The sequence below is a fragment of the Mirounga angustirostris genome, unplaced genomic scaffold (assembly GCF_029215605.1).
Source record: "Mirounga angustirostris isolate CCGP_5_RB_7025 unplaced genomic scaffold, mMirAng1.0.hap1 SCAF_8, whole genome shotgun sequence".
NCBI classification, from domain to species: domain Eukaryota; kingdom Metazoa; phylum Chordata; class Mammalia; order Carnivora; family Phocidae; genus Mirounga; species Mirounga angustirostris.
In genome coordinates, this window is record NW_026991716.1 from 11,557,007 (window position 1) to 11,572,165 (window position 15,159).

The window sequence follows — 15,159 nt, forward strand, 5'->3', positions numbered from 1 at the left end:
CTTTTACTTTGCTTTGTGCCTTCCGTTAGGTAGGTAAACTTCCCTAACTTTTATTCCTGCCTATAGTTGACTTCCCTCCCAATGCACTGTCAAATGGAATCTCTGGGGACAGAGCATTCAGCGAGAATATGGCAGGCATCCTGGCCATATCGTGAATCTGTGCAGAGTTCACTCTGAGTCATATTCTCTTTCAGTCCAAATGATTCCTAGATGGGAAGGCTCTCAGATTTTCACTGATTTCCTAGAACCCTCAATTTCCTTAGCTGCCTCCCATAAATCAGCCATCTCAAGCAAGAGTGACTTGGACGTCTTTGGGATATCCTGGTCCAAATAGATCGCTTGAAAAGCTCCCACGGAGGGCCAAGTGTTCACAAAGCTGGTTTTTTTTTTTTTTTTCTTTTTTTTTTTATTGTGGGAAAATATATGTAACATAGAATTTACTGTTATTTTTAAAGATTTTATTTATTTTGAGAGAGAGAGCGTGCTCGAGAGAGAGCATAAGTGGGGGTGAGGGGGAGGGGCCGAGGGAGAAGCAGACTCAAGCCTGATGCTGGACTCGATCCCAGGACCCCAGGATCATGACCTGAGCCGAAGACAGATGCTCCACTGACTGAGCCACCCAGGCGCCCCTAGGATTTATTGTTTTTAAGTATACAGTTCACTGACATTAAGTACATTCATATGGTTGTGCAACCATCACCACCATCCATCTCCAGAATGCCTTCCATCTTCCCAAACTGAAACTCTATACTCATTAGGCAGGAACTCCCCATACACCCTTCCCCTCCAGCCCCTGGCGGCACTGTTGTACTTTCTACCTCTGTGGATTTTACTCTCTGAGCCCTCAGATAGGTGGAATCATGCAGTATTTGTTCTTTAATGACTGGCTCACTTCACTTAGCAAATGTCCTCAAGGCTTGTGCATATCGTAGCCTGTATCAGAATGTCAGCCCTATTTAAGGCTGAACAATACTCTGTCGTATGTATCTACCACATTTTGTTTACTCACACTCGAGTTGCTTCTTCTACCTTTGGGGTTTTGTGCATGGTGCTGCTGTGAACCTGGGTGAACAAAAATATATGTTGAGCTCCCTGCTTTGACTTCTTTTGGGTATATGCCCAGAAGTGGAATTGCTGGACCATATGGTGATTCTATGTTTAATTTTTCAAAGGGTCACCACCCTGTTTTTCCACAGCAGCCGCGCCATTGTGCATCCCCACCAGCAGGGCACCAGGGAGGCAATTTGCTGGTGAACGTGTGTCATTTTCTGTTTTCATTGCTTTGTGTTCGTTGTTGTTTGTAAATAGCCATCCTCATGGGTATGAACGATCTCATTGTGGCTTTGATGTGCATTCCCCTAATGATTGGGGATGTTGAGCTGCTTTCCGAGGGCTTGTTGGCCATTCATATATCTTCTTCGAAAGAATGTCAGTTCAAGTCCTTTGCCCATTTTTTAATCAGGTTGTTTGTTTTTTGTGGTTGTGCAGGTGTCCTCTTGATTACCTGGGTAGTGCATGACTTTGAGAAGCTATGGAACATTTATCTGGTGTTCTGTGGGGCAGCCCATTCTGTTGGCACCTAGGTATGCAGAGATGAGCACACCGAGACTTGCCAGTCTGTAAAGCTCCATCTCGTATTGAAAGATCTGCCCTTGCTGCTAAGTCACTCACTGTTCTTGGACACTGCATGTTATGACCGTCGAACTTTGTCCTAAGTATTAACCTTAAAAATAAAACTTTCAGTTACTCGTCAGCAAAATGGGTTTATTTGGGAATAGCAAAGAATAGCTATTTGGGACCTGAAAGCTACAGCAAAACCATAGGCAAGTCCAACAAACAAAGAAGAGGAACGTTATTTTATGGAGAAAGAGGAAGTTGGAAGGGGTTGTGTGGAATGAAAACCCGTTGGAGAAGAAGAGCAAGGGTTCAGGGTGCTGACCATTTCTCACTGGCTGAGTTGAGGGGGTGGTCGAACTATAGGAGATGTGATGTGCGTCTTTCCCTGTTGGGACCTGTAATTGAGGATTCTTTCCTGCTGATGATTCTTGTCTTGGGGTCTGTCATGGACAATTTTCCTATGATTGATGCTCAGTGATACAACTCCTCTTCACCAGCCTCCCCTTCTAGTCTCCCAAGTCCACTCTAATGAGGTTTCCTTTATTAATTTTCACATAAACAAGGATATAATCTCTTTGGGGAAAAAGGAGGAAGCAGAGAGTATGTCTTCTCATTTCCTTGCATAATGATATTCTGGGCCAGGGCTTGACAGACTCTGGCCTGTGGGCCAAATCCCACCCCCACCTGTTTTTGTAAATAAAGTTTTATTGGAACACCGCCATGCCCCTTGGGCTAGGATTGTCAGTGGCAAGAGCTGAGTGGTGGTGATGGAGATCATCAGGCCCACAGAGCCTAAAACATTCGCTATCTAACCCTTTCCTGAGAAAATTTGCCGGCCCTTGGCTTGTTGTAGACATTTAAAAGACACCCTTTTTAAAAATCTTATATATAACGATGTTAACCGGCACTCTATGGTGAGCACTCTGAAAACTGTAAAGCTCACATAGATATGAGCATGAGAGCTTTTAATCACTTATCGAACTCCCAAATTTGCGTCCAAAATTGTGTCCTTTCGGCCTTTATTATTTGACAGGGGCAGTAACTTTGCATGCAGCAGTCAACTCCCTGAGCTGCTCCCAGACGTGCCTGAGATGTGGCTGGCAGCCCTTTTAAAGTCATGGTCCCTAACTCTGGCCTTTCCCCTGTGCTCTTCCCTGTTGCTCCTGAACTTGGGTAAAGTAGCTGTGAACTTGAACGGCAGTGAGAGGAGTTGTACGGCAGGGTCATGGCCCGACAGTGTACAGCCTGAAAATCTTGCTGCCTTTCACCCCGAAAGTAGCATCCTGCTTCTCCCACTCCTCCCTCCAAGTCAGAGGTACAGCTTTGCCAATGCGGTGATTGCCAGGTTTGGAATTCTGAGGCACTGTTGGTTTTGCTGATTTTGTTTTGTCTTCTGTTTCGCCTTTTGGCTGTTCGTACAATAAACGTACGCTGACTGCTTGAAGAACTGTTGAGGTATACGGACACTGCCTTTAAAAAGTCTACATGCCGTGTTTTGGCAATTGACTGTATTATATATATTACCTTATTACATTATATATAATACTCTTTGAGACCATTGGAAATCCTACACACACACACACATATGCACACACATACACACTCATGCCCACCCACAAACTCAGATACCCAAGAAATCATCAAGCAAGTACCTGAAGATAGTCATTTTGTGTAACCCAAATAGGATCCCAGTAATGGATGGGCCTGCTCACATTTTGCTGCAGATATCACATTTATCTAAAGGCAAAATAGAATCCTTGTCCCATATCCCAGAATCTTTCTGCCCCAACTGAGATGTGTCAGTGAAGTGATAGGCATTGGTCGTAATAGTGCTGCTACATTGAAAACTTTGTGGTCCTTTCCCTTTACTTCTTGAGAAGGAAAGTTGACCTCTCCCCCCACACCCCCATAATCTAATCATCAGTATTTCTCTTTCAGATCTGGTACTCTAACCTCCAGTGATTTTATTTTATTTTATTATTTTTTTTAAAGATTTTATTTATTTATTCATGAGAGATAGAGAGAGAGAAAGGCAGAGGGAGAAGCAGGCTCCCCGCGGAACGGGGAGCCCGATGCGGGACTCGATCCCAGGACCCTGGGATCATGAGCTGAGCTGAAGGCAGACGCTTAACCGACTGAGCCACCCAGGTGTCCCTAACCTCCAGTGATTTTAATTACTCTCCTTGGAAACCATTCACCAGATACTATCTCCCTCTTCAGTTAGAGGCTTTGCTGTTGGGGTTAGATCTCTTGGGATGGTCTTTCTGTAGATGATTTTCTTCAGTCGGTACGAGGGCTGTATTTCTTTTTCATTTTTATATTTGTGTATTTTTACTCCCTAAGAGCTGTTCTCCACTTCATGTTTGGTATGTATTTGCCGTTATCTTTCCAACTTGAAGACAAGTTTTAGAATTCAGCCCCTGCCCTTTGAAGTCCAGGTAACTTCTCAGAACAACTTGGTGTCCTTCATGCTTTCAGCAAGCAGCCCTCTTATTTACGGTCCAAGGAGAATTCATTCATTTCTGCATATTTTGAATGTTTGCCATAGAGGCCGGGCACTGGGCTAGGGGTTGGGAAGACAGAAATAAATGATGTAAATTCCAAGCCTTCAGAGCTGGGCCGTAATTGGGGAATGTGTACCCACAGAAATGTATAACGGAAAATGGGAAGTGCTCTTTGTAGAGGTATGTACGACATGCGATATTAAGTCTGGGGAATTTGTAAACTTACTTGAATCTTTAAATTGAGTTAGACGGTGGATAAATGGATCAGATGAGAAACACATAAATATTATTTTCTTACTCTGAGGTAATAGATGGAAAACACTGAATGAACTAAAACGCACGTATCATAACCAATGGCCCCCAACGAGGCTGGCGCGCTTGCATCATTATTGTTCCAGCACATTCTTGGTGTTTGGGTCATTAACATTGCATTGAGGTCAGATGAGAGTGTGTTCTGTCTGTCACGCTTTGATAAGTAAAGTAAAATGCTGATGGAGATCATTTAAGATCGTCTCTATGCTGCTGATTGCATGCTTGTGGCTCATAATCAGAATGATGCAAAGTAATTGTTAGACCAACTTGCCGAGGCTACATTTTGTGTCGTGGCAACTGTCAGCACTTTGGTCCTGCTGTTCTGCCTGGAGAATGCTTGCCTGCCACCTGTTGACGACTGACGCCGTGCTCGCCACTCAGTGGCCTGGATAACTTTGCTTCTGGCGTCCTTGCTTCCTACCCCCATACAACACCCTGGGAAAGGAGTATCTGCTAGTTTGCTGAAAGCAAGGGCTCTTTTTTGTGTGGTTGACAGAGTGCTACATGTTGCAGTTTCTTGTAAAAACCCACATGCGTGGTGCCCGCTTTGCATTCTTGCTTCGTCAGTGACTGGTTATGCGACCTCAGGTGGGTTGCTTGTCTTGAACCTTGTTTTCTTCATCTGAACAATGGGGCTAATAGAACTTATTTTACAGAGCGTTTGCGAGGATTAGAAATGACAGAAAAAATCTTGTGGGCACAAAATAGCCACTCAGTATTTGCTAGTAGCGAATGTTAAGGCATTCAGTGTGGTTACCCAGGATGATACTCCATGTTTATACAATGAGAAGCCAAGGGGCGCCTGGGTGGCTCTCTCCTTAGGCGTCTGCCTTTGGTCCTGGGATCGAGCCCCGCGTCGGGCTCCCTGCTCGGCGGGAAGCCTGCTTCTCCCTCTCCCACTCCCCCTGCTTGTGTTCCTGCTCTCGCTGTGTCTCTCTGTCAAATAAATAAATAAAATCTTTATTAAAAAAAATGAGAAGACAAAAATTTCCAAAGTCAGTAGTCCGAAAATATATTGTAAGTGTGGAATATATGGTGTCAGCCCAGTTTTCCTGGCTAGGTCATATTTTCCATAGGCACACCAGTGGACAGAGATGTTAGAATTTGAACCACAATTTTCCATGGTTCTGCAGGTCTGCTATACAGAATATGTACTGGGCCATCCCATGTACACCATCAGAAGATAGGAAGGACCCTTCGAAAGCAAATTTCATGAGGTGCATCCCCTAGCTTTGACTGCATAGAAGAGACATTGCAGCGCACACAACATGGCCTGACCATCTGGTTCTTTCTCATGGAGAAAGCATTGACAGCAAGACAGTTCAGCAAAGCAAAAGCTCCCTTCCTATAAGAAGGTCACTGTCAGATCTAGGGACAACTTAACTGGCTTTGACTTGTAACCAGCAAAAGAGATCTGGGAAGAGTAGCTCGGTCCATATTCTGTGATAGAAAGTCACTGGTGTGAGTTGCTGAGATGTTTCTCTGATTCTATCCAGTGCTAAATTTTTTTTTTTTAATATTTTATTTATTTATTTGAGACAGAGAGAGTGAGACAGAGAGAGCACATGAGAGGGGGGAGGGTCAGAGGGAGAAGCAGACTCCCTGCTGAGCAGGGAGCCCGATGCGGGACTCGATCCCGGGACTCCAGGATCATGACCTGAGCCGAAAGCAGTCGCTTAACCAACTGAGCCACCCAGGCGCCCTATCCAGTGCTAAAATTTAACAGCTGTGTTCTTACCTCCTAATGTCAACTCTTCCACGTGGTCAAAATAGAACAGTAGAAGTCTCTTCCAAGAGCATGACTCCTTCGCAGACTGTCACTTCCCCCCAAAATTGCACCAACTGGATGAGGGGTGAAGTTTTAGAGAACTTTTGTTGGAGGGTAGCTTGCAAGGGGGTCATCACCTGTCCATTCGTGGTTTCGCAAATCAAACTGTTAACGTTTCTCTCCTTTGTTTCTCCACTTTGGGTCCCTCCAGGATTTTCCGGCTGGGAGTGGATTTGGCATTTTTCTGATGCCACAGTCCTGTCCTGCCTTTCTCTGCTGCTCCCTGCATGTCCCCCACCTGCTGCCGGCTGGTCCGAGCGGTGTTGGCGATACTTAGAAAGGGTTCCTCATAACTGGACGAGGCATTAGCCCCACACTCTTTGCAGATTGTGGGGATACATTCACTCCCTCAGCCTCCCCCCACAAAAGTGGTATTTTCCCGAAATGTTGCTAGTCAGTCGCATTTCGAGGTATGGCACGATTTTCTCAATCGAGGACGAGGATGTGTCGTGCAGCTCAAGCAAAACTGTATCACATATGTTTTACCAAATCAACTATTCCCTTTGAGGAGGCAAGTAGATGAGAAATACTGAGGCTGCACAAACATTCCACCTCTTTGATGTTTCCTAAATATGGTCGATCCTGATTTTTTTTTAGGTTTTTTAACATTTATGTAATGCGATTATAATTTTGAAGGTTACTCAAGACTCTGCGGTTTTCAGTTTACCTTTCCATCGTGAAGTCACTTCACCGTGATCACGCTGAAAATAGGACACTCCCGTCATGTCACACTTAACGATTTCATAGCTGGAGCGTCGGCATCTCTATCCACCCTTAGCCCGAGGCTTTAAAATTTGGTCCTCTTCTGATATGTTGGAAACTCACCGAATATTGTCCTTTTTTGATAGTCCCTGTGGTGTCTAGTGTCGGTTTGTATTCTAAGGGACACCCACGCAAACCAAAACAGTTTTTTGTTGCTAAGATTTCTGATATTTATTACAGTTTGCCTTTCTCGATCTTGACAAAAATGTAAAAGAAAAAGAACCGTGTGCTACCACGTGTAGTCATTTCTCGTAAATGTGGGGGCATGTCGGTAGACTCTATAAATTCAGCAACTGTTTATTTAGTGGTTCATTCTTTCAATGAAAGAGTCAAGAATTAGGATGGAGGAGCACCTGGCTGGTTCAGTCGGTAGAGCAGGCGGCTCTTGATCTTGGGGTTGTGAGTTCAAACACCATGTTGGGTGTAGAGATTACTTAAAAAATAAAATCTTTTTTAAAAAAGAATGATGATGGGGGCGCCTGGGTGGCTCAGTTGGTTAAGCGACTGCCTTCGGCTCAGGTCATGATCCTGGAGTCCCTGGATCGAGTCCCGCATCGGGCTCCCTGCTCGGCAGGGAGTCTGCTTCTCCTTCTGACCCTCCTCCCTCTCATTCTCTCTGTCTCTCATTCTCTCTCTCAAATAAATAAATAAATCTTTAAAAAAAAAAAAGAATGATGATGGAGATGGATTTATTGCTATTAAAAGAGGTTTGTAGTATAACAAGTAAAATATGATCGGACTGCAAAACAGTATGAGTACTATCATAGTATGTTATGAATAAATTATAGGTATGTATATAATTTTATTTATTTAAGTATTTGTATAATAAACTCCGTGTACCTGACTGTAGGAGAGAGCGTAAAGCCAAATAAGCCAAAATGTCCATAGTGATTATTAGTGGGGCCTGCTGATTTGTTTTCTTTGGGTTTTGTCCTCATGTATATTATCTAATTACTCACAGTAAATGTTTTGCTTTGCTCTCATTCGACCCATCTAATTTTGAGGGTTTGGGCAAAAGAGAAGATATAATACAGGTACTCACATTTTGACAAGTTATGGAATTATAAAAACCTCGCCTGTGTCTTCTGGACGGATGCAGACCTAGAAACGTGTTGTGCCACGGTTTCTTTGCCCGAGTCTCTCCTACAGGCCAGGCACTGCACCGAGAGCATGACACGTGCTAGGAAGTGGGTATTCATATTCCCATGGGAGAAAGCGTTTTGAGAGTTTATACAACTCGCATCCCCCAGCTGATGTGCACCTGAGCTGAGATGCAGACTCGGGTCTGACTCTGAAATTAGCTTTTCTGATCTTGCTGGTTCTTACCGTAGACATCTTGCTGCCGTGAGGATGAAAAGGTTAATGTATGTGAGCGGATTCTAAAGTGTTGCTTTAAAAAGGAGGTGCTCAGAGCTTGTACTATCTTTTGCTCCTGCGTTGTGCCCCTGTAAGTGTTTGCAGTGAGGCTCTGAACTTCTCAGGAGGCGGAACCACAGGGTCTGAGTTGCCCTGCCATCCCCTAGCCCTGCCTGACAGTCTAGTAGGCAGGCTGCTCTCTGGGGCTGGGAGGGGGACCTTGCAGATTCTGAGACATGGGGTCTGGGAACTTGCAGCCCGTGGACATCCCGCGGAGGAGGCCGTCCCTGGCTGCCTGAGGGCACAGCACTCTCTTCCTCGTAGGGCAAGCAGGGGAAAAACAAGCGGTGGTCTTCTTAGAGCCCGCAGACTTCATCCCGAATGCTCTGGGATCGTGTGCGATTTGCCAGTCTCGGGAGCTGCACCGGCTCCGCCTCACATCCCCTCCTAAACCTGCAAAGCGTCTTTAAAACAGTCTCTGGAAATTTTTAAAAACTTGGATCTTGAGCTCAGTTCCTTATGTGATGTAGATTACACAATCTGTTGCTGTCACCCCCTTATCTCTCTTTGTCTTTCAGGCTTCCGCTCCCAACATTCACATCAGCTCGGTTCTTTCCCACACTTGATCCCAAACACCGTGGCTTCCTTACGGGATTACTCAGTCGGTGCCCCTCTGCCAAGTCCACATCCCACCCCCCCCCCCGAGCCCATTACAGATCCCTGTGGGGTCACAGGCTTCAGCGGGGGGTGCGTGGGGCTGTGTGTGCACCATTTTGGGGTGGGGAAGGTGTGCAGGGCAAGGGCCCAGGGCCGTCACAGCGTATGCTGGTTACTTAAGACATCCTCAGTTAGCCCCACAGTGGGGCTGCAGACATAGATGAAAAGATCCATCTGATAAATGATTTCCCAGGCACTACCCTAGGCCCTCCTTTGTCACGAGGTTCTCATTTTGTGATGAAGGAATCATGCACAGAATTACTTTCTACATATTAAATGTTCAAAGCTCTGTTTTCAAAATTCACGTAGTCGGCCAAGCAATATGTATCTCCACCATCCATCAGGCATCGACTGTGCACCTATTAAGTGTCAAAGCGCCGGGATTTCATGTTGTTTATTTAAAATCTCTTTCTCTTCCAGTTTTCCAAAGAAATTAGTCCTTTTTCTGGGTGAAACGAAACCAGTCTGCTGTTTTCATAGGGTGAGTGATCCTTTGACCCTTTTATATATTTTATATATCACTTTATCTTTTTATATATATTTTATTTTATAGAAAATATATTTTATATTTTTTCACATCAAAATTTTATCCAGTTCTCATGATGCTCCAGGAAAAGTGCTTGATAGCGTGCGTTCTCTAGAAGCTTTCTCCTGCTTGGCACCCAAGTGTTCTTTCTACTCATCACATCTCTTCCCTTCAGAAGGGAAGGTTTCACTCTTGTATTTTTCTGCCGTTTCTTTTCGCTGTACACATGTTTTGCCCCTTATGAATTATTACCATTGTTGCTTTTACCTTGTCCAGCTTGCAGAGGGGAAGAGGGAGGACGTTTCTCTTTTTCTCAGTGACGGATGCACAGAAATACGGCCGTGGGCAAGGAGAAACCATCCGTTTTGTTCATATGACACACTGTCTCGTGAATATCATGACAGAGAGTAATAGGATGTGAACACAAGGTGGGACTTTAGAGCCCATCTGGCAAAGCCCTCTGCACAGGCCCCAGAGGGCCTCCCGTTCCCCATCTAGGGGCTTCTCAGATAGCAGCAGAGTGGGGCTGTTGAGAGGCACTTTGACTTCCAGACGTGTGGTGGTCTCCCCTGCTTCCCCCCACCCCGACCCACCCTGCACAGAGCTGTCTTTCGAGTCCCTTTTCTTCTTCTTCTTCTTTTTTTTTTTTTTAAGGGTCAGATGGTAAAGTCTGTGCTTTGGATTGGATCTGAGCCCACTTTTTTTTTTTTTAATGTTTTATTTATTTATTCATGAGAGTCAGAGAGAGAGAGAGAGAAGCAGGCTCCCCGCCTAGCAGGGAGCCCGATGTGGGACTTGATCCCAGGACCCTGGGATCATGACCTGAGCTGAAGGCAGACGCTTAACCATCTGAGCCACCCAGTCGCCCGAGTCCCTTTTCTTTCTGAGGATGCGGAGCCGTAGGAGGTTGGACCTGATAACATCCCTCCAAGACATGCATCAGGAGGGATGCTGTTTAACTAGTTAACTTTTCAGTAATCGTACTTGGCTACTACCAAGACGGGTGGGTGGAGTGGACGGACCCAGAACACTTCTGCTACAGACCTCACCTGAGAGGGCGTATTTTCCTTGGTGCTTCCCAAAGCGCTGCATTTGCAAAGTGCCATGTCACGTGCCCGGACGGGGGTGGTGCATCTGTTTTGCAGCTAGAAAGTGAGGCGCACCTGCAGGATCTGACCAGCTGCAGACCCGCACGCCCCCACTCTGGACCGCGTGCACCTGCAGAATAGTGCCTACCAGCTTCCATATCGGGCAGGGCAGATTTGACTCGCGGTCACAGAGGTTCACGGAGAAGCATTTCTTGATTAAAAAAAAAAAAAAAGTACTGTTTTTTACATGAGAGTGCAGTTGTGGAGTAAGACGGTGGGAGATGTGAGACGCTGCTCGTCCCCTGGAGTCCTAGAAGGCCGGCTGATCTGCCGCTTTTCCAAGGATGGCTATGCAAGAGCAGGCTCTGGATCGCGTTCATTTCGTTTGGTGAGCTAGGTGCACTCATGTCCAAAACATTTCATCTCACCCGGGGACGGTCTAAGTATAGTCTTCAGAGCCTGTGTCTACTATTTTATCCCACTTGTCAACTTAATCACTGCAACTTAATGAACGGGGGCTTCTTTTCTGCCCTAACTGGAATCATTGTTAAGGAGCCTGATGGCTTCTGATCGGGGGACAGAGATAGTCTGCTTTCCACCGGTGTCCGGAACGGGATTTGGAACATGGATTGCTAATTCACTGGCGATCGACTGCTTCCTACTTTAATACTGATGCTCCTGTCCCCAGATGCGTGATGTGTGTGAAGGTGCATTCATTAGAGGTCTCAACTTCAGGGTTTCCGTTTTATCATCTTACCCAAGAAAAACCCAGCAGGTTTATCCCCAGAGCACACCACACAGTATGAAGTGGGACATGAGATCTCCTGCTCTCTGGGAACCTCAGGGTCTCCGTGGACTCAAGAGCTGGATTAAGTCTAAAATAAAGGACAATTTAGGGCCTCTGCGAAGTTGGGGGAGGGCCAGATCCCATGCCTGCTTTGTACTATTCACTTAGTAAAGAAGAAACTGCCAGAGAGGACTGAAGCGAGAGAGGTAAAGCCGGGGCCACCTGAATGGCCACCACTTGGGGGCCACTTTGGTTCCTGCTGGGGTGATGAGTAGTTTGAAGTTGACAGGAGGCACCAAATCATTACCCCAAAATATCCCAGGCCGTTCGCTTTTACCAGGGAAACGAAATGCAAAGGGAAGCCACATTTTTCTTACTTAAAAAGCCGCTCGGAGGCTGGTCCCCACTCTCTGGGTTCATACCACAGAGGCCCACATGCCCCACGTGCCCCACATAGGTACGCCTTGTGGAACTTGAGTGGCTGGGCTCCATTTCATGGTCTGCGGGGGGCTGGACCCTGGAACAATCCCGCTGTTGTTTCTGAGCTGGAGCTGCGCTCCCGCTCGATGGTATCCCTTTAAGGGAAATCTAGGGAAACGCTCCTGCCAGTGATGTGATTTTCTTTGCTAGAGGCCAAGTCGCCGTGGCATGTATTGGTTCCATAGCAACATGTCTGTGCGGCCAGAAAAAATATAATGACTGCGGCAGCCGGTATATCCCTGGCAGGAGGAGCCCAGCCCACATGCCCCTTTGCATTTCCCCCTTGACCCTGGCCGGCCTTAGCCCTCCTTCAGAGAGAGAGAGGACGTCGTGAACGCTTGCCCCTGCCCCCCCATCCAGCTCGGGACTTGACCAGGGAGAAGACAACGTGTGTAGTAGAATTCTGCAGGCCCCATCGTGCCACCAGAGCTTCGTCAAGCAAAGTCGGTAGTCTGTGCCTCTCGTCAGCCCCGTGGCAAAGCAGCACCGTGGGTGGACCGTGTCCTGTGCTTTGCAGTTGCCGACAGCTTCTGGCTGGAAAGTGGGCAGCCACACGGAGCCGTGGGAGATCTTGGCAAACAGGGTACCCATTCGGTGTGCTACTCGGATTTAGGAGACACTTCCTGGGGTGGAACGCGATGCCCGGATGCCAGGTACAGTAGGACTGCACAAAGACATGCAGTACGCAGGGCTTGTTTTCTAGAAGCTTCTACCAGAGGTGCAGGCTCTGATTCCAGTTTCTCCAGCGTGTGTAGGTGGGGTTGTAACGTGTCCCTGATGTTGTCCTATCTCTACGCTCCTCCATGAAACCACAGTAATCACTCTTGATTTCAACAGATGCTCCTCTCCCCCTGAACTCTGGGAGCATTTTTAAAAGTCTCTACCATCTATCTGACATGCGTCTGGTGTTTCCTCTTTTGCTACATAAGGCTTTGGGGGGTCTGAGCAGTCTTTCTGGATAGAAGGTAAGGCATTCAAGGTCAGGGACCATTTATCTTATTCTTGGTCTTTTTTTTAATTTCCCTGATGCTCAGAACTGAGCCCTGTAGACAGTAACCAGTAACCAAATACCTATATTTCTCCCCAATAACGTTAGAGTCCCATCCTGTCTCATAAGGAAATTGTGAAGCAAATGTGTTTATGTATTGAGAATGCTTTTAAATTCTTCAAAGATAAATTCAAGCAATTCTTTTCCTAGCATGGTTAAAAAAAAAAAACCCTGCAGATATGAAATCAAAAGCTAAGAATGTCTGAAGACTTCACATTTTTTCATCTTCGTTCCTACCGACGGTGACCTGTGGACTCTAGGGTTTGATGCTGGTGCAGAAATCATCCCATTCCTTGTCCCATCCCCCGATATTTGTTGCTTCTGTTGAATTTGCCTTATTATACCATTCGGGCCAGACTTCTCAGGTACCCCCCTAGCAATGTCTTTGGAGCTGTTAAGTAAAAGATTTGAAAGATTTTTTTCATTAAGGCAACAGGCTTGATAGATTAGGATAGTGGTTCCTAATTTAGTTTTGAGGTCTGTTGAGGGAGGGAAAGTTTTTATCGTATAAAACTTCTATCTTAATAATAAGAGTTCTCTTCCCTTCCCAAGTTCTGAGACAGCTGAGAACTAAGACAAGCGTAATAAGGCAGATGGAAGCCAAAATGCATGTATGTGAGCTGAGTTAGAAGGTGTATCTTAGGTTGAGAGCCCAAAATGGGCGTCTCACTCCCTCGTCTCCAGTCTGGGTCTGGAACAGTCCACTTGCAGGGACATTTGGAGTCTGTGGGCCACTGTCTATGTGAGGAAGGAAGGAAAACACACTCAAAATTCTAAGTCTACTCAGTGGGAGGAGGTTCAGGGAAAGTCCTCAGCATGGAAAACAGAGGTGGGGGATGGTGTTCCCTCTGGCTCTGCTCACACCTCTCCTTGCTCGACTCAGTACTCGGGCAAATGACTCCCATATATTTGTTTATTGGGTTTATTGTTCGTCTCTTCTATTAGAATGTTAGCTCAGTGAAAGCAAAAACCTCATCGGTATCGTTGACTGTTGTATCCCAGCACTTAACGCTGTGCCCGGTACATAGGAAGCATTTGATACATATTTGTTAACTGATGTACGGGTTTTATGCCCCTTCTCACACGCCTTAAGTGCCTGGACGTCCTCGTGCCCTCTCTTGCCTGGCAAATCCCTACTCGTAACATAAGACTTGACTGAGCTATCGTGCTCCCTGCAGAGCCTTTCCTGGCTTCCCTTCTTCCGAGGGGAAGGAGCACCTTCTTGTTTGTAACTCACCAGTTGTGAGTAGTTGCACACGTGTGTGTGTGAGCGTGTGTCCGTGTGTCTGTGTATGTCTGCATCTGCTGTGTATGTGCATTTGTGTGTTCTTTCTCTGTCTGGCTCGGGCACACTTCAGTTCACTTACTTGCTTGTGTATTCATCCCCCTTACTACGTTGGAAACTCCTGGGGACCTGGACAACCTCTTATTCTCATTCATTCTTGTTTCTCTGATCTCTGCCACGTAGTAGGTGCTCAGTAAATGATAATACTAGCATTCAGAATATGGACAGCATGCCAGGAACTGCTGTATCTTGTACTTAAAACCACTTTCTGAGTACTTTACATATATTCATTTGTCTGATTCTCACAATCACTTCACAAGATACATTTTCTTTTTAAGATTTTATTTATTTATTTGACAGAGAGAGACACAGAGAGAGAGGGAACACAAGCAGGGGGGAGAGGGAGAGGGAGAAGCAGGCTTCCCGCGGAGCAGGGAGCCCGATGCAGGGCTTGGTCCCAGGACCCTGGGATCATGACCTGAGCCGAAGGCAGACGCCCAATACTGAGCCACCCAGGCGCCCTTACAAGATACATTTTTAACTCCTGCTTTACAGGGAAGCAAACCAAGGGCATAAAGAGATGCTCTCACAGCTGGTCTGATTCCATAGGTGTTATTCTCGACTTACTCTCAGAGAATGATTGTATCAATGGACGAATGAATGACTGAGAATCCCAGAAGCCCAGACCTATCTCATTATTAATAGGGCCACAGACACTGGGATCAACAAAATAAGTAAGAAATGATCAGCAAGCAACCTGGTGGTGGGCCATGGTTGACCTAGAATATTGAGGCCATGGCTCAAGTAAATCCACACGTGAATCCCTAAAGTCTTACTGTAGCTACTGAG

General features: G+C 46.1%; 1 protein-coding gene across 16 annotated transcripts in view; it reads left to right on the forward strand.

Annotated features, from left to right (window-relative positions):
• Window positions 1–15,159, forward strand: part of ATXN1 (ataxin 1) — a 407,605-nt gene that overhangs the window by 202,220 nt on the left and 190,226 nt on the right. For 15 of the 16 annotated variants that reach the window (XM_064597143.1, XM_054505717.2, XM_045866332.3 and 12 more), the window contains one exon: window positions 9,517–9,577. The exons of the other annotated variant lie outside the window; for it this stretch is intronic. The gene's annotated coding sequence lies outside the window, so the exon portion shown is untranslated. The remainder of the gene's footprint in view (window positions 1–9,516; window positions 9,578–15,159) is intronic. 16 annotated transcript variants of the gene reach the window in all.